Raw genomic sequence first — 24,991 nt, 5'->3', positions numbered from 1 at the left:
TCTTCCCAGACCAGGAATCGAACCCGTGTCCCCTGCATTGGCAGGCAGATTCTTAACCAGTGTGCCACCAGGCAAGTCCCAAGGTCATATTCTGAGGTTCTAGGTAGACATGAATTTTGGGGGGATACTATTCAACCTGTGACACCATCCTTTGCGAGCCTTTTGCAAATGTTGCTTCTGTTGTATATCAAATGTCCATATATGTGTGGGCAGAGTGATCATTTTATAATGCAATTTCTGATGAAATGGTTATACATTTTTCACAAGATCATCTTATTTAATCCTCACAACAGTTTTACGAGGTAAGTGCTACTAAAATCACTAGGTTACGCTAAGTTATGATGTGATAACAACCAACCCCAAAATCTCAGTGGCTTACAATAAAGTTTTCTCCCTCAGATTACACATAGATAGCTGTGGGGCAGCTGTGTGTTGCCTGCAGCTCTGCTTTCTGTGTCTTTTCACTCTAAGGTCCAGGCTGAAGGCACAGCCCCCATCCAGGTCATGCCATTCCAGTGGCAGAGGTTAAAGAGTTTGATTTTAGACTAAGACATACAATGGTTCTTCAGGTTTCTGCCTAGAACTGGCATATATCTCTCCAGCTCAAATTCCACTGGCCAAAGTAAGTCATGTGATCGAGTCTGACATTGGTCTGGGGAAGTGTACTTCTTCCTCTGGAGTCACATGGCAACTGGCTAGAATGTGTAAGCTTACTGGGTAGGGCGAGAGCAAATAATAGGAGACAATGATATCTCTCCCAGAGGGGTTAAGTAACTTGCCCAAGGTCAAATAGCTGAGAAGGGACAGAGCCAGGATTCAAACTCAGGCAGTCTTTCTCAAAGCCGTAGTGCGCTCCACACCTCCCTATTGCCTGCTAGATAGTGTGCAAATACATCTAAGCTTTGGTGCTTCTGCCTGTGTGTTCTGCAGCCTGGAGTGCCCCTCTACCTCTGCATGTTCAACTTACCCTTTAAGAATCCATTCTGATCCTAACTCCTTTGTGAACTTCTCTCCTTGGAATTCATCACCATGTACCCCCATCACTCTTTATAAGTATATATTATTTTGTACTCACTGCCCTATCCCCTCTGAAGGGTGGGAATGCATTCTGATTTCTCACGTCTCCTCTGCCCCCGGGATTTGCACAGTATCCCCTAAATGTTTGCAGTATTTGGGGATGGGATGAGTGGGTGGGGGGCGAGCTGCAACTGGGCTGTGCTCCTGGGGATGAGAACACTTGGCCTACTTTTCCACCCTTCTAACCTAAGCTTAGCACCTGATGCTCCGGTGACTGGCAGCTCAGCTCTGCGTGACTCACTCTGGGGTGTGTGTGTGCTGGTGGTGGTGAGTGAGGAGATGGGAGTTAACTTTTGCCTTTCAGAAATCCTTCCCTCCTCCTGCCCCAGAAAAAGGACAAGTAAAAGTCCTTCTACCAATCAGGTCTAGGAAGACTGGGGAGGCCCTGGAAGGTGTGGGGAAGGAGGAAAGCACTGCTGGGTCATAGGAGAGGAACAGAGAACAGGAAAGAGTGTGAACTGCACATTGAAAGCCTTTACTAACTTGTCCAAGTGACTTAATTTAACCTTTCAGAGCTTCCGTTTTCCCAGCTGTAACCTAGAGACCGTACTGATCTTGCCCTCTTCCCTAAGCTGTTGTAAAAATACATAGTAAAATGCTAGAAGCTTCTAGGAATGCAGCCTTGACATCACACGGACCTGTATTGGAATCCCCCTCATAAACTATGCAACTGTGGGAAAATTGCGAATCTCCGTGAGCCACGATGTCCTCATCTATAAAATGGGGATAATAATTAGAGCTACCTCCCAGGGTGAGAAAGCTATGTAAGTAAAGTGCTTAGCACATAGTGCTCAATAATATTGGCTGTTTTCATATGCGTAGATGATACTTATTTAAGGGAAGGACCACAACCGGGTGACATTTGGGAACGTTAAAAGGAGGGGAACAGAGCCTAACTTTTCCTAGAACTGATTGCTCCCCTTAGCCAAGTATGAGGTGTGGCTCAAAGGAATGAGGAAGCAGTTCATGTGGTGACAGCACACAGCACGCTGTCTTCACAGATCTTGGGGGAGGAGTAGAGAGGTTAGCTGATGCTCCCCAACGTTCGGAGGTCCTTGTCCCCTGAGCCCACCCCCTACACATGCAGTCCATTGACTCTTTCTTGTCCCCTCCTACCAATCTAGTCACCAAGTTCTGGGGGGGCAGACTTTGTAATAATAATGATAGTATGAGACTAGTGATATTGTTCCTTTGAAGCGTATAAAGGCTGTCTACTACATTGTCCCAGTTAGCCTTCATTAATCTCTTTCCCATAAACCGAATCCAGAGTTAGCAGGGACTTGGAGATTATTCTGCATTTCACAGATGGGGAAACTGAAGTCCAGAGAAGGGAAGGGATTTACCCCATACCCCACAATAAGTTAATGGCAGAGGCAGAACTAAAACCTGTAGCTCCTGACTTCCAGCCCAGGGCCAGTGCTTCTGTCACCACACACCTGTCCTTGGCTTTCCATTCCCACTGCCACCTAATCTATTCTGTTATTTTCTGGACCCCTGCAATGGTTCCTAACTGGTCCTCCCTGCCTCTGGTCCCTTCATATCAATCTGGTCTATATATACAGCCAGGTAACTGTCTGGAAGCACGGCCTCGATCTTGTCTTTCCCCTCCTAATAGAACTTGCTCATTTTTCGGTTTGAAGGGTCAACTGATTCCTAGTTCAGCCTCCAGCTGAAGACCCAATCTTTCTTTGAATACATTTATTGGCAGGGAGTTCATCACTCCCAGGGCGGTCCATTGTTTTCTTGGATCGTGTTGACTGTTAGAGATCTTTATAATAAGCTGAAGTTCTCCTCCTGGATGTCCACCCACCAGAGCTGAGTAGAATTCTTTCACATCCATTTGTCAGCAAATTTGTGTTTCATATGAGCCAGGTCCTGGGTGGATTAAGTGCTGAGGGGAACAGAAAGAGGAATTAGACATGGAGAGGGGGCTTAGGGGTTCGCAGAGTTTTTCATTTTGTTTACTAGACCTAAATGATAAGAAACAAATCAAATCCCCTTTCGGTATGCCCTTCAGATGTTTGGAGACAGCCAGTATATCCTCCAGTGCTTTACCTTCTCAAGGATATTTAAATCATTCACCACACAACATGGCATCCAGGTCCTCAGCATTCTGGTGTCTTCTAAACTTGCTCCATTGTGACAGTGTACTCCTCAGAACGTGGGACTGAGCTGAGCCCCGTGGTCCAGGTGTGATCAGCCCAGGGCAGCATAGAACCTCTAACAGAGGCTAACAGTTAGAACCACAGAGGTCTAACCTTTCGTTTCTTTGATACAGTTTATCATGTTCACTCTCCTCCCCTTCCTTTTTAAAAATAAATAAATAATTATTGACCATGTTGGGTCTTCACTGCTGCACGCAGGCTTTCTCTAGCTGCCCAGCGGGGGCTCCCCTTCATTGTGGTGCACAGGCTTCTCTTTGCGGTGGTTTCTCTTGTTGCAGAGTGCAGGCTCTGCTCCACGGCATGTGGGAATCTTCCCAGACCAGGAATTGAACCTGTGTCCCCCACGTTGGCAGGCGGATTCTTAACCACTGCGCCATCAGGGGAGTCCCTCCTCTTCTTCCTTTTTTCCTTTCCTCCCTTCCTTCTTTCTTTTTTTGCAGCCACATTGCATTGTTGAGCTTGAGGTCAATTCAAACCTGTAAGCCATTTTCACCGAAACTACTCTTAATCTAGATTCTTTCTACCCTGTATTTTGGGCACTTGTCCAATATGGCAGCCACTAGCACCATGTGACAATTTACATTTGAAGTACTTAAAAAGAAAAAAAATGTTAAAAGTGTAAAATTAATTGAAATTAAAATTTTAGTTTCTCAGTTGTAGGAGCTACATTTTAGGGGCTCAACAGCCACAGGTGGCTAGTGGCTGCTACATCAGACAATGCCAATTTAGGACATTTCCACCATCACAGAAAGTTCTGTGGAACTGCTGTGGTTTGGACTGAAGGGCAGGAGTTTACATTTATCCCTTGTGGTACCTCATCTTGTTAGTTCCAGCTCAGCTCCAATGCTGCCGAGATCTTTTGGAAACTAATTTTGGTTTCTGGAGTGTTTGAGGGCCCTCCCAACTTCCTGATGGCTGTAGATATGATTAGCGTTTCATGCCTTCTTCTGCTTCATCTAAAACCACTGATAAAAATGCCCAGCACACCAGAGAGAGCTGCAGCCAAGCCCTGCACACAGCCCTCTGCACTCCAGCCTCAGTCATGCAATAGTTTAACAGATGAGCCTACGTTCCAGGCCCTGTGTACTGGGTACTGGGTACACACAGCGAGACAGAAGACGGCAAGTAAAGAGTCATGCTGCTGTGGGTGCCCTAAGAATTCAAATGCCTTTGCCTCGCATTCAGGCCTGCTTCTGTCTGGCCTGTGGTAGTTAAGTGCAGGCTTGGGAATCAGCTTCCTGGGTTTGGATCCTGGCTCTGCCACTTTATAAACTATGTAATGTGTTTGTGTTTGTTTCCTAAAAAATAACCTCCATCCCATAGTGTTGTTATAGGATTAAATGAGTTAGTGCAAGTAAAGTTCTTAGAACAGTGCCTGGAATACAGTAAGTGCTCCAAACACACATTAGCTATGATTAGTTCTCATGATTAATTATAATTTTCCCCTGGACAAGCCATACTCAGTCCTGCTTTGGGGTCTCAGTGCCCTCACTTCTGCCCTCTTTTAGTTTGTGGAAGTCTTTCTAGGCCCAAACTAGGCCCGCCCTCCTTGATTTCTTATGTTCTTAGCTGCTCACCTGGCACTTAGTATCCTACACTGGAGGGGGGATCGCAGTGAAGAACTTGAATAATTGTTGGGCTTCATCTTGGTTCTGCGCTGCCTGCTGGAGAGACCTAGGACAAGCTTTCATCTATAAAATGGGGATGGTCACAGCTGCCGCATAGGACCACGGTCAGGGCTAAGTGAGACAAAGTATGTGAGAGTTCCTGCACTTAGTAGGCCTTTTCATCCAGTAAAATCTCTGAAAGTACTTCTTCCACGTCTCTGTGTTTTATGTAGTATCTAACAAAGGAGGTCAGGCTCATTATTCCCTGCAGTTCTGGAGCCTGTCCCTGTCCCAGGAGCCCTGGGCAGGAATTCCCTGTTTCTTCTTCTATGTAATGTGAATACCTAATCAGTTCCCCACCTTCTCCTCGCTGCTATCTCGGGCTTGCTGACCTTGGGGTGGTTCCTACCCCCCCGCCCCCCAGCCTCAGTCTTTACTAGGACATGGAGGAGCACCTATAAGGGCAGTGGTGATTTTAACTCTAATTTAGGAAAGCTCTTTACTTTGGGCGTGCCTGCGATCGTGGAGGGTGGGCGTCGGCGCCCAGAGCCAGGGTCCAGCCCTCGGGGATCCCCTCCCCAAGGGTCCAGAGGTATCGCCACCTGAGGTGGGGTTGGAATGCGCGGCGCGGTCTTCCTCGAGCTCGGGCCGCGGGAACAATGGGAGGGCGGCGGGGAGGCGGGTGGGCGTCGGCCAGGTCAGGGCTGGAGGTGGAGGAGGCCGGCGAGCTGGGCGCCGGGCCGTGGGGTTAGCACGGGGCACCGGGCCGAGAGCCGAGGCGTCTGGGCCAGGGAAAACCGAGGTTGGCGCTGGCGGGGACCAGGAGGAGGCGGGGGGCGGGGCCCAAGCCCACCGGGCTGGGATGGGAAGGGCGAGGGGGCCCGGGGTGGGGTCTCCTCTTCGTCGCCCCGCCGCTCGCCCCAGCCTCCGAGCTTCGCGGCGGCACAGGTAGGCGCCGGCTCACGTTGGGAAGCGGGCGGCGGGTGACCAGCGCCAGGCGGGCTCGCAGGGCTCAGCCCCCTCCGCTCCTCCTCTCCCCAGGGGCCCGCGCGGCTCCTCCCTACGCGCGGCCCCGGCTCGGGCGGCTCGGGCGGCGCTCCTCCGGTTGCTCGCTAGCTCGCCCCTGGCTACCGCGGCAGCCGGGATCGCCGCCGCTTCCCCGCGGGGAGCCGGCCGGGGAGGGGGTGACGGGGTGAGGGGGGCGGGCGGGGAAGGGGCTGCGCCGCGGGAGGGAGGGAGCTAGCGAGCAAGCGAGCGAACGGGGCATTTGTGCGCAGCTCAAGTGCGCCTCGGAGCCCGCCGAGCGGCCGCGGGACACACTGACCGAGGACAGACAGCGCCCGGAAGCCGCGCCGCCGCCGCCAGGTTAGCCGCCCCCGCCGCCTCCTCCGGGTCCCGGGGACCCCGCCGTGTCTGGGCTGGTGTGTGTGGGAAGGGTGATCGCCGAGGGCTCCAGGATCCGTTTCCCGTCCTCGAGCACTGACAGGCCGGCGGGCAGGCTCGCGGGGGCTGGACAGCACCGAGGCGGGGGGCGGGCGCCCGAGCTGGGAGCCCCGGGCCTCGGTTTGTGCGTCTCAGTGCTGGCGCGGTATGTGTGTCGGGGTACACGTCGCCGGGTGTGTGCTGGGTGTGAGCGCGCGTGTGCCCGTGGGTCTGTGCAAGTGGATGATCGGTGTGTGCGCGCGTGCGTGTGTGCACCGGGTGTGCATCTGTGTCTGTGTGAGAGGGTGTGTGCCCTGTGTGTCTCCGCGCGTCTGGACTGGGCGGTGTGTGTGCGCGCGTGTCTATGCGTGAATGTGTTTATGAGAGGGTGTGTCTGAATGTGTAGCCGAGTGTGTGTACATTTGGATGAGGGTGTGTGCCAGTGGCTTCGCTTGTGGCTGGAACCTGTGGCGGAGTGTGTGTGTGTGCGCGCGCGCCACTGTGAGTCCCCGTGTGTGCGCGTGTGAGGGCGGGTGTGCACCCGCGTAGCCCCGCGTAGCCCCCGTGTGCGTGTGCGCGGCTTTGTCTCCGCACAGCTGGGAGGAAGGGGTGGGGGCGGCGGCCGAAACGCTGCTGTCGCCGGGAACCGGGCACCTGGCCGGGGCAGAGGGCGGCGGCGGCGGCGGGAGCGTCCCTGCCGGGCCTAGACTCCTTGCCGGCAGGTGGGCGGCCACACCCCGGGGGCCGGAGGGAGCCGGGCTGACAGAGATGCCCGCTGGAGCGGAGGGCGTGTCCTGCCTGGAGCCCGGGTGTGTGTGTGCTGGTGATGGTGGAGACAGCGGTCCCCAGGCTGTTGACCCCGTCGGTTCAGGGATCCATTTCCTGTCGTGGTGCGGGGACAGTCGGCCACAGCCAGACCGGGCCTGGCCAGCTCAGCCGCACTCCCATCCTCACCCCTCCCAGCTCCCTGGGGTAGAGCCGCACCTTAGGTGCCCTGAAGGGAGGAGGGAGAACCACTCTCTTAAAGGGCCAGTGCCCCCCGCTCCAAGGAACGCCCCCTCAGGAGATGTCTACTTTGAGAGAGGTCTCTGGGTGTGTCTTACTCCGTTTTCCATATATCGGTGCAGCGCAGGCATTTGGAGATGTGTGCATGTGTGTGTTTCTTGTGCATTTGGGGGTGCAGATGTATTTTATCAGTGAACAGTGAATAAGGCATCTCTTGAACTCTATGTGTCTGTGTTTCTTAATGAGTTTTAGTATATTTGTTTTTATGTACACATAGCTGTTTGTATGTTAGTGAGTCTGTGCATGTGGGTTTGCAAGATAAGTGGCATTTTGCTGCCAACTGGAATAGGATAGAAAAATTCTGTCCAGGGCCACCCTATTTTAGAAAAACTGGGTGAAAAGGCGGTTTGGAAATTTAGCCCCCGGCTTTGTGGGTTTCAGATGCTGGTACTGAAATGTAGGTAGACTGGGATTAGACTGGATATGAGGATAGAAACCGAGACTCTTACAAGAGGAAGGAAGTGTTCTGGAAGAAAGCTATCCAAGTGTAAGAATTCACCCTCCACTTCCAGTTCTTCTTCCCTAGAACTTCCCCTCCCCCTCTGCTACTCAGCTTGCCAGGATAAAGTGCACAGGATTTGGAGTGTAAAGGAAGGGAGCTGGGAGTGTGAAAGGAAGGAGGGTGGATGGGTGATAGGATTGGGGGCCAACAGCAGATTTTTGCAATTTTTAAAAATGTTTCCCTACTGAAGGCAGCAGAAGCTGGGGGAAAGCTGAGCTTGCTGTCTCCTTTCCTGAATCCCTTTCCCAGGGCAGGAAAGGCTCTGGTCTGCAGCTCAGGAGCCCTGGAATTTGGTGCAGGGGTCTCCTTTGGACTTTGGTCAAACCTTTCATGTTTTTACCTGTTCACTCAACACATTTTTATTGAGCTTCTCTTATGTAAGGGTCTAAACCCCCTAAGCCTCAGTTTCCCTAGCTGAGCAGCTAGTAGGCTGGATTCTGAGACTTTGAGTCCCCTTCCCTTTCTCAGAGTGCTAGAGTTTGTCTCATTGTTACCCAGATTTAGGAATCTACCCTTTTAGCCCCCAAGGATCCTGGCCATGGGCCCCACTCACCACTCCTCCTTGCCCTCGTATATTCTAGTCTAGAGCAGTGGTTCTCAAAGTATGGTCACCCCACCAGCAGCAGCAGGGTTACCTAGGATCTAGTTAGAAATACAAATTCTTGGGGCTCCCACCAGATCTACTGAATAAATAACTCTGAGGGTGAGGCCCAGCAGTCTATGTTTTAACAAACACAGGAAATCCTGATGCACAGTAGAGCTCAAGAGAGGTGCAGGCAGGGAGCTGGAACCTCCTATAGGATGAAACACCTGGAAAACATCTCCTGCCTTCTTCCACACACATACCTGAAGTAGCTGACAGCCCTAACCTGGCAAGTAGAGGTTCTGGCTTCAAGTCCCAGGTCTTCCTTGTGATCTCAGACAAATCAAATCACTCCTTCACAAAACAATTCAATGACCTGTTGACAGCATCTGCTCTGGGCTAGGTTCTGAGCAAGGGGTTTCTCCATTTCTTACGTTGATTTACAAGGCCTGCCCACCTCTCTAGAAACCAGTCACTCTGGCCTTGTTTTAGTTCATCCAGGCACCAGGAGCTCTTTTGCCTCTGGGATTTTGCACATGCTGTTCCGTCCGTCTACCACACCCTTCCCCTGCATCTTACGTTGGTTAACTCCCACTCTTCAGATTTCAGCTGAAGAATCACTTTCTCAGGGGAGCCTTCACCAACAATTCCTTTAAGATAACTCAGTTTTTCCTGTTATACCTCTTATAGCTCCCTGTATTTACTAACAGTTATGAGAGTTCGTAATTATACATGAACTTGTTAGTTGTTTTTCTGTCTCTCCACACTGGATTGCAAATGCCATCTGGGCACAAACTTGCTTATCAGTCTTCCTAGTACCCCCATACAGTGTCTGGCTTATGACCGGTGTTCCATAAATTTGTTGAATGGATGACTTTATAATATGGGAGATGGTATTAAATGATATCTTTTGTCCTCTCAAGCCCTGACATTGTAATATCTAAGCAGGCTTCAGACTTTTCTTTTTTGTCTGCGTCAGATCTTAGTTGCAGCACGTGGGCTTCTCTCTAGTGTGGCGTGTGGGCTCCAGAGTGCATGGGCTCTGTAGTTGCAGCACACAGGCTCTCTAGTTGAGGCACGTGCTCAGTAGTTGTGGTGCGCGGGCTTAGTTGCCCCGCGGCATGTGGGATCTTAGTTCCCCAACCAGGGATCAAACCTGTGTCTCCTGAATTGGAAGGTGGGTTTTTAACTACTGGACCACCAGAGAAGTCCCCAGGCTTCAGAGTTTTTTGAAGTAGATTTATCTGTCTTTTTTACTGCTAAGTCGCCTGGCTATAGATTTGAGCCCCTATTGTGTGGCCAGGCCTATGCTGGGTTCTGCTCTAGGGGAGACAGGAAAAAGCTCTTTAGGAGATAACAGCCTACCTTGTTTTCTGTGTCCTCCTGGATTAAGATCCTGCAAGAATGAGAAGAGGAAGAACATTGAATAAGGAATCTGAAGATCTAGGTCCACGTCTTGTTACCTGACTGTGGGCAAGTCACTCTTCCTTTCTTGCTTGTTTCCTCTTCTGTAAAATGAGGGTATTAGGATGGATGGTGTACCTAACATTGGTTACTAGCACTGACGCTAGAGTATGGAGCACTGTCTTCGCTGCCTACTAGTTGCGTGGACTTGGGCAAGTGACTTCATCTCTTCATTTTCTCACTTGTAAAAGAGGATCAGTAATAGCATCCGTTTCAAAGTGTTGTTTTGAGAATGAAATGAAGTAACATACGTGGAATGCTCGGCACAGTGCTGAACACATAGTAAGTATTTGGTAAATGGTAGCAATTTCTACTGTTATGGCTACTCCACAGTTCAACATTCTTGAATGCCTTTATACTGGGCCCTAGGCCTACAGTGACAGAAATGAATACAGCAGTGTTCCCAGGCTGAGTGTGCGGGGCAGACCCGTAAAGATGAACAATGTACAAGGTGGCAGGGTATGGCTGTTCATGGAGGAAAAAGTGGTGTTTGCGCTGGATTTTATTTTCCAGGTAGTTGGAGCAGCACGTGCAAAGGCACCATGACTTGTTAGGGGAAATACAAGTAGTTCCATGTGGTTGGAGCAGAAAGCGGTGAGCGGTGGGGACAGGTGGGGTGAGTGGCTGGAGATTAAGAGGAATTTGAGGCCAGATCTGGCACAGGCTGAAGAGCCTGGGTCCTACAGGTTGTGGGGAGTTAGGGAAGAAGATTAAGCTAGCCGGGAAGGATCGAATTTGCATTTCAAAACCACAGCTCTCCAGGTGGTGGTAGAGGCTGGCCTGGGTGGAGGGGGAGGATGGTCCATCTGGAGTCGGGGCTCAAAGGGTGCTTATGTGCATGATGGAAGGGCCCAGTGGGATGGCTAGACACCTGGGACATGGAAGAAGCCCAGTTGATGGACTTCAGGCCAGCCTGAACCAGGGAAGTGAAGGAGAGATGAGAAGGACTCCTCTATGGGCCCCAGGCCTCCATTAACCTCCAAGGTTGCCTAATGAGTGGGAATCTGAAAAATGGAATTTAAGAGTCTCAGGCGCTTCCCTGGTGGCGCAGTGGTTGAGAGTCCACCTGCCGATGCAGGGGACACGGGTTCGTGCCCCGGTCCGGGAAGATCCCATATGCCACGGAGCGGCTGGGCCCGTGAGCCATGGCTGCTGAGCCTGCGCGTCTGGAGCCTGTGCTCCGCAACAGGAGAGGCCACAACAGTGAGAGGCCCGCATACTGCAAAAAAAAAAAAAAAAAAAAAAAAAAAGAGTCTCAGATCTGCTGCTCAATGGACTCACTGTGTATTAATTTCCTAGCGCTGCTTATTGAAATACCACAATCTGGGTGTCTTAAAAAAGCAGAAATTGATTCTCTCACAGTGTGGAGCTAGAAGTCAGAAAGCAGGGTGTCGGCAATGTTGGTTCCCTCTGAAAGCTCTGAGGTGGGGTGGCAGGGTCATCTGTTCTGTACCCCTCTCCTAGCTTCTGGTGGTGGCCAGTAATCCTTGGAGCTCCTTGGCTTGCAGCTGCATCTGCCTCTGTTGTCACATGGCTTTCTCCCCTTTCTCTGGTGTGTCTCTGTGTCATCTCCTCTTCTTCTAAGGACACCAGTCATCTTGGGCTTAGGACCCACCCATATCCAGCATGATCTCATTTTATTTTAACTAATTGCTTCCGCAAATACTCTATTTCCAAATAAGGTCACATTCTGAGCGTCTGTGTAGACATGAATTTGGGGGGACACTATTCAACTCAGTACATACAGGAAGATGGAAAAGAGTGCAGGTCTTGGAGTCCCACAACCCCAGGTCCCAATCCAGGCTTTGCAATGGAGCAGCCATGAGGCTTTTTCTCAGCCTCAGTGTCCTTTTCTCTGAAACGGGGACAGTAGCACCTGCAGTGCCGGGTTTTGGTGGTGAGACTAGGTCAAGATAACAGATATGAGGGAGCCTAGTGAGGTGACGCACAGCAGGCACCCCGTAATTACTACTTCTGCTTTGGCTCCCCCTTCTCTACACTTAGTAGCCTGGACAAGCCACTTGAATCTTTTTTTTTTTTTTTAATTAGTTTATTTGTTTTTGGCTGTGTTGAGTCTTCATTGTTGCGTGCCGGTTTTCTCTAGTTGCAGTAAGCGGGGGCTACTCTTCGTTGTGGTGCGTGGGCTACTCATTGCGGTGGCTTCTCTTGTTGCGGAGCACGGGCTCTAGGCGCACGGGCTTCAGTAGTTGCAGCACATGGGCTCAGTAGTTGTGGTACATGGGCTTAGTTGCTCTGCGGCATGTGGGATCTTCCCGGACCAGGGCTCGAACCCGTGTCCCCTGCATTGACAGGCGGATTCTTAACCACTGCACCACCAAGGAAGTCACAAGCCACTTAAATCTTGCTTCACTTTCCTTATCTGCCAAATATGAATAATCATCGTCCAGCTCTACTTAACTCACCAGACTGTGAATCCCAGGGGATAATGAGACAGCTCTTTGTAAACTGCTTTAGAGTTTGTGGCTGTGTCTTTAAATTATAATCGTCATCTTCATAATAACCCTTGGCCACTGCCACATCCACGCACTCTCAGCAGAGCCCAGCTCGGCACAGTCCTCTTCTGAGGCAAGTTCTCTTTGCCCCTTTGCGCTCCGAGGTATCCTACCAGCAGGATAGCTGCTGTCGGAGTTGGGAGAACCTTAGAGAAACTCCTTGTCCTCCGTTGCCCTCATTAGCCAGAGGAAGAAAACATGCTCTGAGGGAAGTGACACCCTTGCAGGTCACACAGCTGGTCAGTGGCAATTGGAACACCTCGTTTGTGGTTCCTGTTTAGAGTCTGAATGGTGCTTTTTACCTAGTTGCAACTTCAGCCTCTGAAGCAGGACCTTGGGGCAGGTAGAGGCCTGGAGAGGGCTCCGCATGGGACCCGGAGATGGGGACCCAGTGGGGAGAGTCCTGCTGAGTCGGGATCAGAATCCACAAGGGGGGTCCCTGAGCCCTAAGTGAGCGAGTAGTGCCTCTGCAGGCTGAATGGTCAAGTGGTTTTGTTCTCAGCCTGGCTCTGGCCATCTCTGCCTGCTCCAGGGGAGGAGGCCGCCACGGGCAGGCAGCAGCCGCATGGGGAACCAGAGCCTGGAGGTAACCCAAGGCTTCAATGTCCCTACTGGCAGCCAGGGCGGTGCTTCTCAGCAGACTGTGTCCCTTTAAGCCTTGCCTTGGCGGGCCTAGGGGAGGCTCTGGAAAGGAGAGAAGGCTTATCCTGTCTTGGCAGTTTCCCTGAAGTCATCTTCCTTTCCCCCAAGCTGGGGAAGCCAGGCCGCTTCTCACCCTTGATTTTCCTTTCCCTTCCTCCCTCCCCTTCTCAGTCTTCTTTCTCTCCCTTCCCCTGCCTTCCACTCCTCTCTCGCCCCATCATCTCTCTGGGTTAAAGGTCTAAAGATAAAGCCTCCAGACCCAGTTCAGGTGGGTGGTTTGGGGGTTGCTTGAGGCCACCTAAGAATTAGAAAGCCTAGAGTCTTCCTCGTCAGAGGTTCGCTCTGGTGACTGATAAACAAGTGCTTACGTTTATTGTCTCACCATGTGCCAGGCCCCGTGCTCAGTGCTTTATGCGCCTTATGTCTTTTAATCCTTGCAACTACCCAGTGAGGCAGAGATTACGGTACCTCATTTTATTAAAGGAGGCTAAGTAACTTGCCCAAGGCCTACCCAGTCCTCAGCCAGCAAGTGGCACAGCTAGGATTTAAAGCCAGATCTAGCCAAAGCCCACAGGTGGTCTGGCGTCTTTCCTATACTGCCCCGGATGGAGCCTGTGAGAACGTTTAGGGGTCCACAGAGGGATGCACACTTGCTCAAATTTGGAGGACAGATTCTTGGCTCAGAGAGTGGGGTCTCCTGCTTCCTAAACCTGTACTGTCACCCCATCAGGGACTGGCCTTCCTACCAGGAAGGACAAGGCTCTGAGCCCCTCTGGTTGTAGGCAGCTGCCCACCTGTTGGAGAGATGCTGCATCAAGAGCAAGTAACAGGGAAGGACTGAAGCCACTTGGCTTTTTCTTTAGATGTTGTTTTGTCACTGGCCACCTTAGTTCTTCATTGATTATCTTGAGTGTCCCAATTAAATGAGCTTATCATCTGCAAAGCATGATAGTTTTATCTCCTCAGAAGGGTGCTTGGGGGCTTGGAGGTCCTCTGTCAGGCTCAGTGATGGAGGGGAGGGAGGCAGAGGCTGCAGCCAGAAAACGGAGATTCAGGAGCAGAGTTGTGTTAGAAAGGAAAAGGAAGGGAGCCGGACCTGGCTGAGGGCCGGAGTGAGAGTCTGGAGAGAGGAAAAGAGCCTTTAGCCTGGGGTTGATAGGAACCCTCCTCTCACCCCAAGTGCAGCCCAGGAGTCCGGACTCCCTCCCAGGCAGGGCTGCTGATCTCAGAATGTCAATTCAGAATCTAGCCAGCTGCAGTCAGCCTGCTGGGCCTCCACTCACCCCCACCATGACCATGACCATGACCAGGGCCAGCTTGAGCAGGTGGCTCAACCAGAAGGGACCTTGATTAATGAGCAGTGGCTTTAAAACTTCTAGCCACGGAGCCCTCTCTATGTTCAATCTGTGAACCAGCTAAAAGGAGAGCGGCTGAGCACCCCGTGGTGGGGGCCCTGGAATCAGCCTGTTTTATTAGGTTCCAGTCGAGGTGACTGGGACACAGAGGGTTCTCAGACTGCCCTCGGGGAACGCTGGTCTCAGATGTTTGTGAACTTCCGAAACAGCATGCACAATTCTCAGAGTGTTCCCTGTCCTCGAGAAAGGATCCACAGGCACCACGTGAGTCTCTGAGTCACGACCCATAGAAGTTCAGAACTGCTGACTTCAGGGTTGTTTTGTTGAGTGGGAGCCTAATAACTGGAGAAAGGTCGCTGGGAGGTCATGGCAGAGTGAAGCATTGAAGGCAGATTTCTCCTACCTCTCAGCACGTGGCTGGTTCTGCTGCGAAGGGACTGCGAACCGGTCTCTTCCCCTATCTGGGCCTCAGTTTTCCCAGCTGTAAAAATGAGGGTTGGACAGGATAAGCCCAAGGTCCAATGCAGCTTTGATCTGTAGTTCTGGAAGCCAGGTCTCCTGCTGCCCAATTCAGTCTTTGCCCCTTTCCTTGTTTCTTCCCCAGCGTCACCCACTTCTGGTGGGGCCACCTCCTCCCTTCAGCATCTCCCATCTTGAGAGAATCTGTACAGAGCCTGGATTCTAGCCCCTTGAGCCCCTTCTGGCAGACCATGTGCCCAGGCACTCAGCCCTCTCTCCCCTTTCCATGCCCGCTTACCAGAATGAATCAGCTGTCTGGGAGTCTGGGGACGCTCATGGTGGCCTCTCTTCAGGGCTGGACACCTGGGACCAGCGCCAAGGGGAGGGGCTTGGAGAATGCATTTGCTGTGGCTCCTGGGACACGCCCAGTGCTTACCTGTGTCTTTGCTCCAACTTCCTGGGTTCATCTCTGCCAGGAGTGCCACACCCCATCCTTCCCCAGTCACTGCTGAAATCCTGCCTGCCTTGTCAAGGCTTAGCTCAGATGCCAACCTCTGTCCTCCAAAGCCTTGTGAGCCCTCCCGTCCCCAACCCCACAGAGAGATTTGTCTTTCTGTCCTCTGCATTCCCTTAGCACCTTATCTGGTCTCCTCTGGGGACAAGTTCTGCTTGCTCTTGGCTTTATCCTGGGACGTGGCTTGTCTCTCTTGCTAGATTGTGAGTTCCAGATGTCTCATGTAATATTCTGTGCTCCCAGCACCTAGCATAGGGCTTTGCACAGAGTAGGTACGCAATAGAATGTTGTGAGGTTTTATTTACGGAATCTGCCTCTGGCCCTGGGCTGGGCTGGTTTCTATGGGGCCCCCATGGCCCCATCACTGGCAGGGCACAGCTTCTCACATATCCCCTCCTTTATGTGTGGATTGGAGGGAGGCCAAGTAGGGCGGTGGATAAGAACTTAAATTCCAGTCTTATGACTCTGCCATCTCCTGGCTATGTGACCTTGGGCAAATCATTTCACCTCTCTGAGCCTGTTTCCTCAGTTGAAGACAAAGGGGTAGGAATGACAAGTCTACAGGGGGCTTGGGAGGAGGAACTGAAATGATAACGTGTAAAATGCTGAGATCTGAGCATTGTAAAGAATAAATAGTCAATAAGCAATTATAATTCATTATTTTTCAGGCAATGGTTATTATCATCGTTGTTTTAGCAGACACCTACTGTGTTCTTACGGTGCTGGGGGGCAAGGGTGAGGGACAGAGAAAAATAATTGCAGGAGTTCCTTGGTGTGCAGGGTCTTAAGGTCACGTAGGGCTGGTAAGCCTCTCCTCCGGGGAGCAGTGTCTGGGGGAGACATGGCTGAGTGACTTGAGGAGTGAGTGGTCAGTGTAGACTCTGTGCTGGAGGTTTAAGCTGGATGGGCAAGAAGCGGGAGGGGGCCGTGGGGAGCAGGGAAACAGGTATTCCCTGCGGCGATAAAGGAGGCGAGTGCCAGGGCGGGCGTGGGAGAGTGGGGCACATTCTTGGAGCCATGCGGGCAGGATGCAGGAAAGGGCGGAGTGGAAGCCGAGGCAGCTCTAGAATCTCCACTTAGAAGGGCCTTAGGGGGTCACAGAGCACAGAGGTGATCTCCCTGTGCTATGCAGCAGCTTCCCACTAGCTATCTCATTTACATTTGGTAGTGTATATATATATGACCTCTGTGCTTTGTGACCACCTAGATAGGGAGGGTGGGAGGGAGGGTGACGCAAGAGGGAAGAGATATGGGAACATATGTATATGTATAACTGATTCACTTTGTTGTAAAGGAGAAACTAACACACTATTGTAAAACAGTCATACTCCAATAAAGATGTTTAAAAAAAAAAAAAAAAAAAGAAGAAGGGCCTTAGGGTCAGCACCCCAGATGGAGGGGGAGCTTCAAGCTTTGTTTCACCAAGAAGAAATTGGGGGAATTGTAGCTCATGATGACGTTGCTGAGAACGACAGAGAGAAGACTGGAAAGGGGGGGCAGAAATAAAAAGTTGGGGCTTTATGGTGGAGGTAGGAGAGCCCAGTGAGCCCTCAGGGCCTTTGTCCCTCTGCCTAGGCTTGAGCGGAGAATGCTCAAGGGTGAGCTGCAGCTCCGGGCCTCTGCAGGCCTGTCTCAGAGTCTTTCTCGTAATATCAAGGCTGCCTGTTTCCCTGGCCAGGATCTGAACTCTGGTCTGTCTGAAGTTAAAATGCAAACTGATCCCAGAAATGTCAGAATCTCTAAATATCAGGAGAAGCGATCTCTTAATCCACGCCCCCTCACCTCCGCATTACACAGATGGGAAGCAGAGGTCCAGAAGCGGGAGCCCCCGCCCAGGAACGCAGAGTGAACGGGCCACAGTGAGTTTCTCTCCAGCCTGGTGTGGGCTTTTGTCGTTTGTAGGCCTGGGTTCGGGATTGGGGGAAGAGGGTGAGGAGGGGGCCCAAGGAGGGGTGTAAATGACAAACAAATGCCAAATTAGGAGCCGTCTGTTGCCAGGGTGTGTGTGTGTGTGATCCCAGGTGAGTGGGATGTGAGTGGGCTGGAGCCGTCATCATCCCGGGCTTTCCTTCCCGGAAAGGAAAACGGGCCACATAGGTGGGATCCAGGGGAATATTGGGATGTGGGGGAGTTCAGGGGGTGGCCTGAGAAGAGGAGGCTGTTGCCAAGCAGCGAGAGACATGACTTTATTACAGCGGCACAGAGCATCCCAGCCTCTTGGGCCTGGCCTTGTACAGCCCTGTAGGTGATACCGTAGTGTTATCTGTCACCCCTTGTTTATGGGGAGGAATGAGGGCTGCAAAGGTCACAGCTAGGAAGAGCAGCGCCAGGACTGGGGGACTTCAAAGCCATTTCCCGGCATGTCCTGGGTGGCTGCCCTCCTGGTTCTCAGCCCATCTTGGTCTCAGCAAGGACCCAGGACAAGTGAACTTTTGCCTGCCTTCATTTCTCCTCCATCACTCCACCCCCTTATTTGTTAATTAGAAATACTTATTGCGCACCTACTATGTGCCAGGCGCTGTCTGTGACCTTATAGAACTTATGCTGTCACCCCTTAGCTGCCCCACACTGGTAGGTTGGGACCAGAAGGAGGAGGTGGGTTGCTTCACTAAACACCCCTTTCTCCCTTCACACCAAGCCCTTCCCCTCTATCCCCTTCCAAGTCCACCTACCCCAGATGGGACTTTTTGCTGGAACTGCCTCCTGCTGAAGCGGAAACCAATCAGAGTTAATTGTTAAACCTAATAACTGGCGAGAGTTTCACCCGGTTAGGCTGGAGGGAGGGGGCTGAGTGCTAGCTATGCCCCCCAGGAGAGAGGTGGAGCTGCCCAGGTTTTTTTGGCCTATACCTGCCACCCTTTCCCTACTTTGGAATCTGCCACCAGGGCCTGCTCCTCCCCTCCTCCCCGGGGGTTGGGGGGTGGACTACCTCTTGGATCCTTTCCCTTGACTCCAGCTGAGGTGACCCTGGGAGGTGAGTACAGGCTCTGGCCCTAGTCCAAGGGCCTCTGGGTGAGTGTTCTTGGGCGAGATGTGGGGGGAGGGCATGGCATCGAGCCTCAGAGACCCAACCCAGAGGGCAGGCAGCCAGTGGACCTTGCTGGCTTTGCCTCCTGCTGGGTAGGGGTGGGGAGGGTTCGGAATCGTACCCCAGTGGCCTAAGCCCCGTGTGCAGGACCCGTCACCCAGTGCAGCCCATGCCACTTCCTTCCCTTTTCCCCTCTTCACTGGGTATCCTGTTAGGGGCCATTCTTTGCCATTTAGACTGGGACAGGAGGGAATTTAGTGGCAAAGGCTAGAAGCCTGAGCCCCAGACCGGGCCCCTGCCAAGCTTTAGGGACAGAGCTTAGGCTTCCAAGTCAGACAGGCTGTGGGTCAAACCTGGGGGGCCTTGGAGTGGTGGCCCATCTCTCGGAGCCATAGTGCCATCTGAGCAATGGGTACTCTGTCCCTTTGTCACCAGCGCTGTAAGTATAAAGGCACCAGAGGTAGATATTAATATCAGGCTCCGTAGGGGGTTGGAATGAGTAGACACCATTCTATTGACATTCAACTTTATTTTGGGAGGCCTAGCTCTGGCTTAGGGCCAAGGAGGCCACCAGTCCCGCCCTCTAGGACTTGACCGTTAGAGCTGCCCCGTACAGTAGCCACCAGCCACGTGAGACTACTGAGCACTTGAAATGTGGCTGGTGTCACCGAGGAACTGAATTTGTAATCTTATTTAATTTTAATTAATTTAAAAATTAAAAAGAATACTCCAGTTATTGGAAAACTTCTATGTATGTTTGTGAACTTAGATTTGTGCAAACACTTTTTCAATTGTAAAGGCTAGGAGACTCTAAATATCTGATGAAAATTTAGTGTCAGAATTGAGATGTGCTGGGCTTCCCTGGTGGCACAGTGGTTGAGAATCCGCCTGCCGATGCAGGGGACACGGGTTCGTGCCTCGGTCCGGGAAGATCCCACATGCCGCGGAGTGGCTGGGCCCGTGAGCCATGGCCGCTGAGCCTGCACATCCACAGCCTGTGCTCCGCAACGGGAGAGGCCACAACAGTGAGAGGCCTGCGTACCGCAAAAAAAAAAAAAAAAAAAAAAAAAAAAGAATTGAGATGTGCTGTAAGTGTAAGGTGTACACTGGATTTAGAAGATTTAGTATTAAAAAAAGATTGTAAAATATTTCAGTAATACTTTTGGATTTTTCCTTTTTTGGGGGCGGTGGGTCTCGAGGCTTGCGCTATCTTAGTTCCCCAACCAGGGACTGAACCCGGGCCCCTAGCAGTGGAAGTGCGGAGTCCTAACCACTGGACTGCCAGGGAATTCCCTCAATAATACTTTTGATATTGATTACATGTTAAATAAATATACTATTAAAATTAATTTCACCCATTCTTTTGTACTCTTTTAAATGTGGCTACTGGTAAATTTTAAATTACATATTTGGCTTGTATTATGTTTCGACTGGACAGCGCTGTTCTAGCCTAAGTTGAGTTGGACACATTTGAATAATCATACAAGAAAATAGAGCCTAGTTATTTGGGGAGGTTTGGGGGTGAAGGTGAAGTCGAGATATTCCCCTACTCACCACCCCCCATACATGGGCCACACTCCACGGTGGAATGTTACACAGAATAACTCCATAGCCTCAAGGATAAGATCAGGGCTTCTGGTGTCAGATGAAGAGCCCCTGTCTGGGTGGCCATGCTATGTACTTGCTCTGTGGGTGACCTTAGGCAAGTCACTTCACTTTGCTGAACCTTAGTCTATCATCTCTAAATTTAGACTAAGGGTGGGATTTATCTCATTGATGGAGGGGATCACCTGAGATATAATCCAAGTGCACGCTTAGCACAGTGCCTGCACATTTGCACGGCCGAGTCTTAGCTGTGGCAGTGCTTACTACTAGGCCTGGTTGTGGGAGTTGTTGCTACTGCTGTTGCATCTATCAGCTTGGATTCAGTTATTCCATTTGTCCAAATGGGACATGGGTCAGAGGGAAAGGAGAAGTTAAAAGAGCTTGAGGGTGGGAGCTGAGATGGGGATTGCTTGCCTTTAGGGGAAGCTCCTTGGATTTTCTTGTTCTATAGGTGATCAGGCAAAGATGTGTGCCCATTTTTTTTTTTTTTTTTTTTTGGTGGTATGCGGGTCTCTCACTGTTGTGGCCTCTCCCTTTGCGGAGCACAGGCTCCGGACGCGCAGGCTCAGCGGCCATGGCTCATGGGCCCAGCTGCTCCGCGGCATGTGGGATCTTCCCGGACCGGGGCACGAACCTGTGTCCCCTGCATCCGCAGGCGGATTCTCAACCACTGTGCCACCAGGGAAGCCCCTGTGTGCCCATTTTATAGATGAGGAAGGTGAGGCCTGTTGAGGGGAAGTGACCTGGCTATATAGCCAGAACCTGAATGTAGGACTTCCCATGCCTATTGTAGGAATATTGGAGCCAGCGTTAAGAGTCCCCCTCTGGGGCTCGTGAGAGCAGGGCCTGACCAGGAGTCTGGCGCTCATGAGAAATGGTTATGAATAGTCTTCTATAACTGCGAGGGATCTCGACACCATTCAGTACAACTGTCTCATTCTTGAGTTGAAGAAACAGAGACCTGAGTGTGTGTATGTGTGTGTGTGACCTCCCTAGGATCAGCCAGTAAGTTGGTGGCCAAGCTGGAACTGTTTCTGTTTGTTTAGATCCAGCCTTCAGCTCGGCCCTGGCGGGACGGATGGCCCTGCTTGTCAGCCCCTCCTCTCCTGCCCAGTCCCCAGTGAGTGCTGAGAAAGAGGCTTTTGTTTCACCCGCTCCTTCTGGTTTCCTCTCAAGGTAGCTTCACCACCACCCTCACTCCATCTGCCCAGATTTGCATTTGTCCCTGTTCCAGGTTTAAAGGGCCCTGAAATCTGAAGCTTCTCCACACACATCTACTTTCTGGATAGCCATGGGGGAGACCAGGGGCTTTTCCATCAAGAAGGCCTAGGTTCAAATCCCTCTTCTACCATGAATTCCCTCTGTGGCTCTGGTCAAGTCACTTGTAATTTTTTCATCTCAACGTCTTCATCTAAAAAAGAGCAACCCAGGGCTTCCCTGGTGGCACAGTGGTTGAGAGTCCGCCTGCCGATGCAGGGGACACGGGTTCGTGCCCCGGTCTGGGAAGATCCCACATGCCGCGGAGCGGCTGGGCCCGTGAGCCATGGCCGCTGAGCCTGAGCGTCCGGAGCCTGTGCTCTGCAACGGGAGAGGCCACAACAGTGAGAGGCCCACGTACTGAAAAAATAAAAAAAATAAAAAAATAAAAATAAAAAAGAGCAACCCAGGGGCTTCCCGGGTGGCACAGTGGTTAAGAATCCGCCTGCCAATGCAGGGGACACAGGTTCGAGCCCTGGACTGGGAAGATCCCACATGCCGCGGAGCAACTAAGCCCGTGCGCCACAGCTACTGAGCCTGAGCTCTAGAGCCCGCGAGCCACAGCTACTGAGCCCACACGCCACAACTACAGAAGCCCGTGTGCCTAGAGCCCGTGCTCCAACAAGAGAAGCCACTGCAATGAGAAGCCCGCGCACCACAATGAAGAGTAGCCCTCGCTCGCTGCAACTAGAGAAAAGCCCGCATGCAGCAACGAAGACCCAACGCAGCCAAAAATAAAATAAATAAATTTTAAAAATAAATAAATAAATAAATAAAAAAGAGGAACCCAAATGGTTAGTGTATAACCTGGCAGTTAAGACCCTGAGCTCTGGGTCTCACCCCTGTGCTGATTCTCTAATGATCTTCAGTGAGTCATTTCAACTCCCTGGGTTCCAGTGTCCACATCTGTAAATGGCAGCTCCTCCTGGGTTGTTGTGATAAGGAACTGTTCTGAGTTCTCCACATGTAGCATCTCATTTAATCCTCCCGTTAGCCCTGGAAGCAGACACTATGACTCCTGTTTTCCAAATGAGGAAACCAAGGCTCGGAGAAATGAGGTGACTTGCCCCAGGCCACTTTGCTAGAAAGGGGTGGGGGCAGAATTCAAACCGGTCTGTGTGGCTGCAGAGCCCTAGCTTAAACCACTGTCCTGCACTACCTCCCGGGTCCCTCGGTACCTGGCCCCCAGGGTGAGCCTGGGCTCTGGGAAACAGTGGATGGGGAACCAGGTTGTAAGCTGCTGGGTGATGGATGTTATAGCTGCAGTGGCAATGTCCTGAGGCCCCTGCCGGCCTCTGGAGCGGGGGCAGGAACAAGTTGCTTAGGCACAGAGCTTCTGCTTCTGCTGTTCCAACCTCAGCCCAGGTGGTCTTCCTATTTGCTCAGTTCTTGTGTCTATGTGAAGCGGAAATACTTAATCCCACCTGGAGATAACTGTTCTAAGTGTGTGACTCCAGGGGCCCCGAGGTTGCTTCCTCCAACGATCCTGCCCACTATGTACTAGGCCAGGCCTGCAGTTGGGGCTTAAAGATGATGGAAAAGGTGCTTAAATACTCTGTGAGTGAATTAGACCAGAACAGAACATTAATGCTAAAAAGACCTTAGGGACCCCTGAGTCCAACCATGTTTATTTTATTTTAGTTTGAAATTTTTTTAAAATTTATTTTTTGGCTGCATTGGGCCTTTGTTGCTACGGGCGGGCTTTCTCTAGTTGTGGCGAACAGGGGCTACTCTTTGTTGCGGTGTGCGGGCTTCTCATTGCGGTGGCTTCTCTTGTTGCGGAGCATGGGCTCTAGGTGCGTGGGCTTCAGTAGTTGCATCAGGTGAGATCAATAGTTGCGGCACATGGGCTCTAGAGCACGTGGGCCTCGGTAGTTGTGGAGGCGGGCTCAGTAGTTGTGGCTCGCGGGCTCTAGAGCGCAGGCTCAGTAGCTGTGGTACACGGGCTTAGCTGCTCTGCGGCACGTGGGATCTTCCCGGACCAGGGATTGAACCCATGTCCTCTACACTGGCAGGCGGATTCTTAACCACTGTGCCACCAGGGAAGTCCCCAACCATGTTTATTTGACACATGGGGAAACTGAGTTAAGGATAGGCCAGGTTGAGAGAACAATGGGTGTGTCTTGTCCTGGGTGCTGGAGACCAGGGGACTGACATGAAACAGGCGCCTGAGGGGTTGGCAGACCTCTCTCTCCCTTATCCCCCCAGATCTGGCCCACCGCCGAAGTCTGGAGATACCACCGCTCAAAGAGCTCTGGAATCCATCCACCTCATCCCAGCTGTGCTGTCCCCACCCCAGCCTGGGCCCTTGTCACATGTCCCCAGACAGCCGCAACAGCCTCCTAACTCACATGCCTAAAGCTACCCTTGCCTGTTTCCAGTCCATTCTCGACCCTACAGGTTTCTCGTTGCTCTTAGACTCAGGACTGAATTCTTTACCTCGGCCTCCAAGGCCCTTCGTGACCTGGCCCCTCCTGGCTGCTCCAGTTTCATATTTGTTACTTTCCCTTTTGCTCTGCATAGTCATACAGGCCTTTCTGTGTAACAGGTTCAGCAACTTCCCAAAGGTTCCTCGGAGAGTCAAATGCGAGCCTCTCAGTTTCCAGCTCCACGCTGGGTCCACGAACTCAGTTCAGAGGTGCTAACACTGTTTCCTCCTTCCAGGTGCCTGACTGCCGTCCTTACCCCTAGGGAGCTGGTGTGGTCGCAGCAGGGGTGAGTGTTACGGAAGCTCAGCCTCCTCCTGGCTCTTTTGCTCGGGTTGGACAAATTTGGTCTCTCAGCCCTCAGGCTGTTTTAATATATTTTACTGCTGGGGAGGCGAGAGGGTTTGTCTAGGCCACAGGTTGCTGGTGGGTTTGAAAAAGCGGGGCAGTGCTAAGGGTCATCTCTGGTTTTGGCTTGTTTTGGGGAGGGACTGCAAGGGGTATTCATTAAGCACCTCTGTGTTAGGCAGCATGCTTTGCCCAAATTGCTGATCCATCTACCATGGCTGGGGACGGATGGCCTTGGACCTGGAAGCCAGATCTGCTGACTTGCAGACCTTGTTTTCTTTTGCTTAACCACTGTGAGGTTGTAGACTAGATTCAGAAGAGGGTGTTTTCATTCTGTTCTGCCGCTGACTCCTGCGTGACCTGGGGCAGCCACGTCCCTCTCTGTTGGCCTCAGGGTCATATATACATTGTCAGGGCGGGGAGGTGGGGTCAGAGTAAATGAGTTGCTTTCAAACTTTCCAGCAGTGAAATCCCCTTTTCAAATGAACCCCAGAGAATCTCAGTGTACAAAACAGTAAAGGGATGGGATTGCAGCCGTGGTCAAAGTTGGGGGGGGGCGGGGGACTCTAATTGGCTAACTCCTCAGCCCCAGCAGCCCTCAGACAATGACGGAAGCCCATCCTGGGCTCTGTGCAAGACACTTTGCAAACTGCTGGCCTGGGACATGTCAAAGCCCCTTTCCACCTCCCAGGTTCCGTGACACTGGCAGGGTGAGGGTGTGGAGAGGGAACCGGGCCAATGAAGTTATACTGATTGGGAAATTGCGAAGTATTACGCAAATGTCATTGTGGGGTTATTAGTAAAGCACAACTGCCAGGGCTGTGATGTTGTCATTCTAGAATCCTCTGGTTTTTACTTTTGATTAGATGTGAGGCATCTCTGTACCTAGGGGAACTCTCCTATGTGTGTGTGTGTGTGTGTGTGTGTGTGTATGTGTAGGGAGCAGGGGCTATGGGCGC

General features: G+C 51.7%; 1 protein-coding gene across 10 annotated transcripts in view; it reads left to right on the top strand.

Annotated features, from left to right (window-relative positions):
- EPB41L1 (erythrocyte membrane protein band 4.1 like 1) overlaps window positions 1-24,991 on the top strand; it is a 157,808-nt gene that overhangs the window by 23,189 nt on the left and 109,628 nt on the right. For 2 of the 10 annotated variants that reach the window (XM_067013069.1, XM_067013066.1), the window contains exons 1-2: window positions 6,081-6,214; window positions 23,923-23,973. The exons of 2 other annotated variants lie outside the window; for them this stretch is intronic. The gene's annotated coding sequence lies outside the window, so the exon portion shown is untranslated. Of the gene's footprint in view, window positions 1-6,073; window positions 6,215-23,922; window positions 23,974-24,991 lie in introns of those variants that run through there. 6 more of the 10 variants (XM_067013047.1, XM_067013067.1, XM_067013061.1 and 3 more) reach the window with 6 other exon arrangements.

This window comes from Kogia breviceps, chromosome 14 (assembly GCF_026419965.1).
Source record: "Kogia breviceps isolate mKogBre1 chromosome 14, mKogBre1 haplotype 1, whole genome shotgun sequence".
In the NCBI taxonomy this organism is placed as follows: domain Eukaryota; kingdom Metazoa; phylum Chordata; class Mammalia; order Artiodactyla; family Physeteridae; genus Kogia; species Kogia breviceps.
The sequence above is the reverse complement of the archived record's forward strand: the minus strand, read 5'-3'. Positions and strand labels throughout refer to the sequence as shown.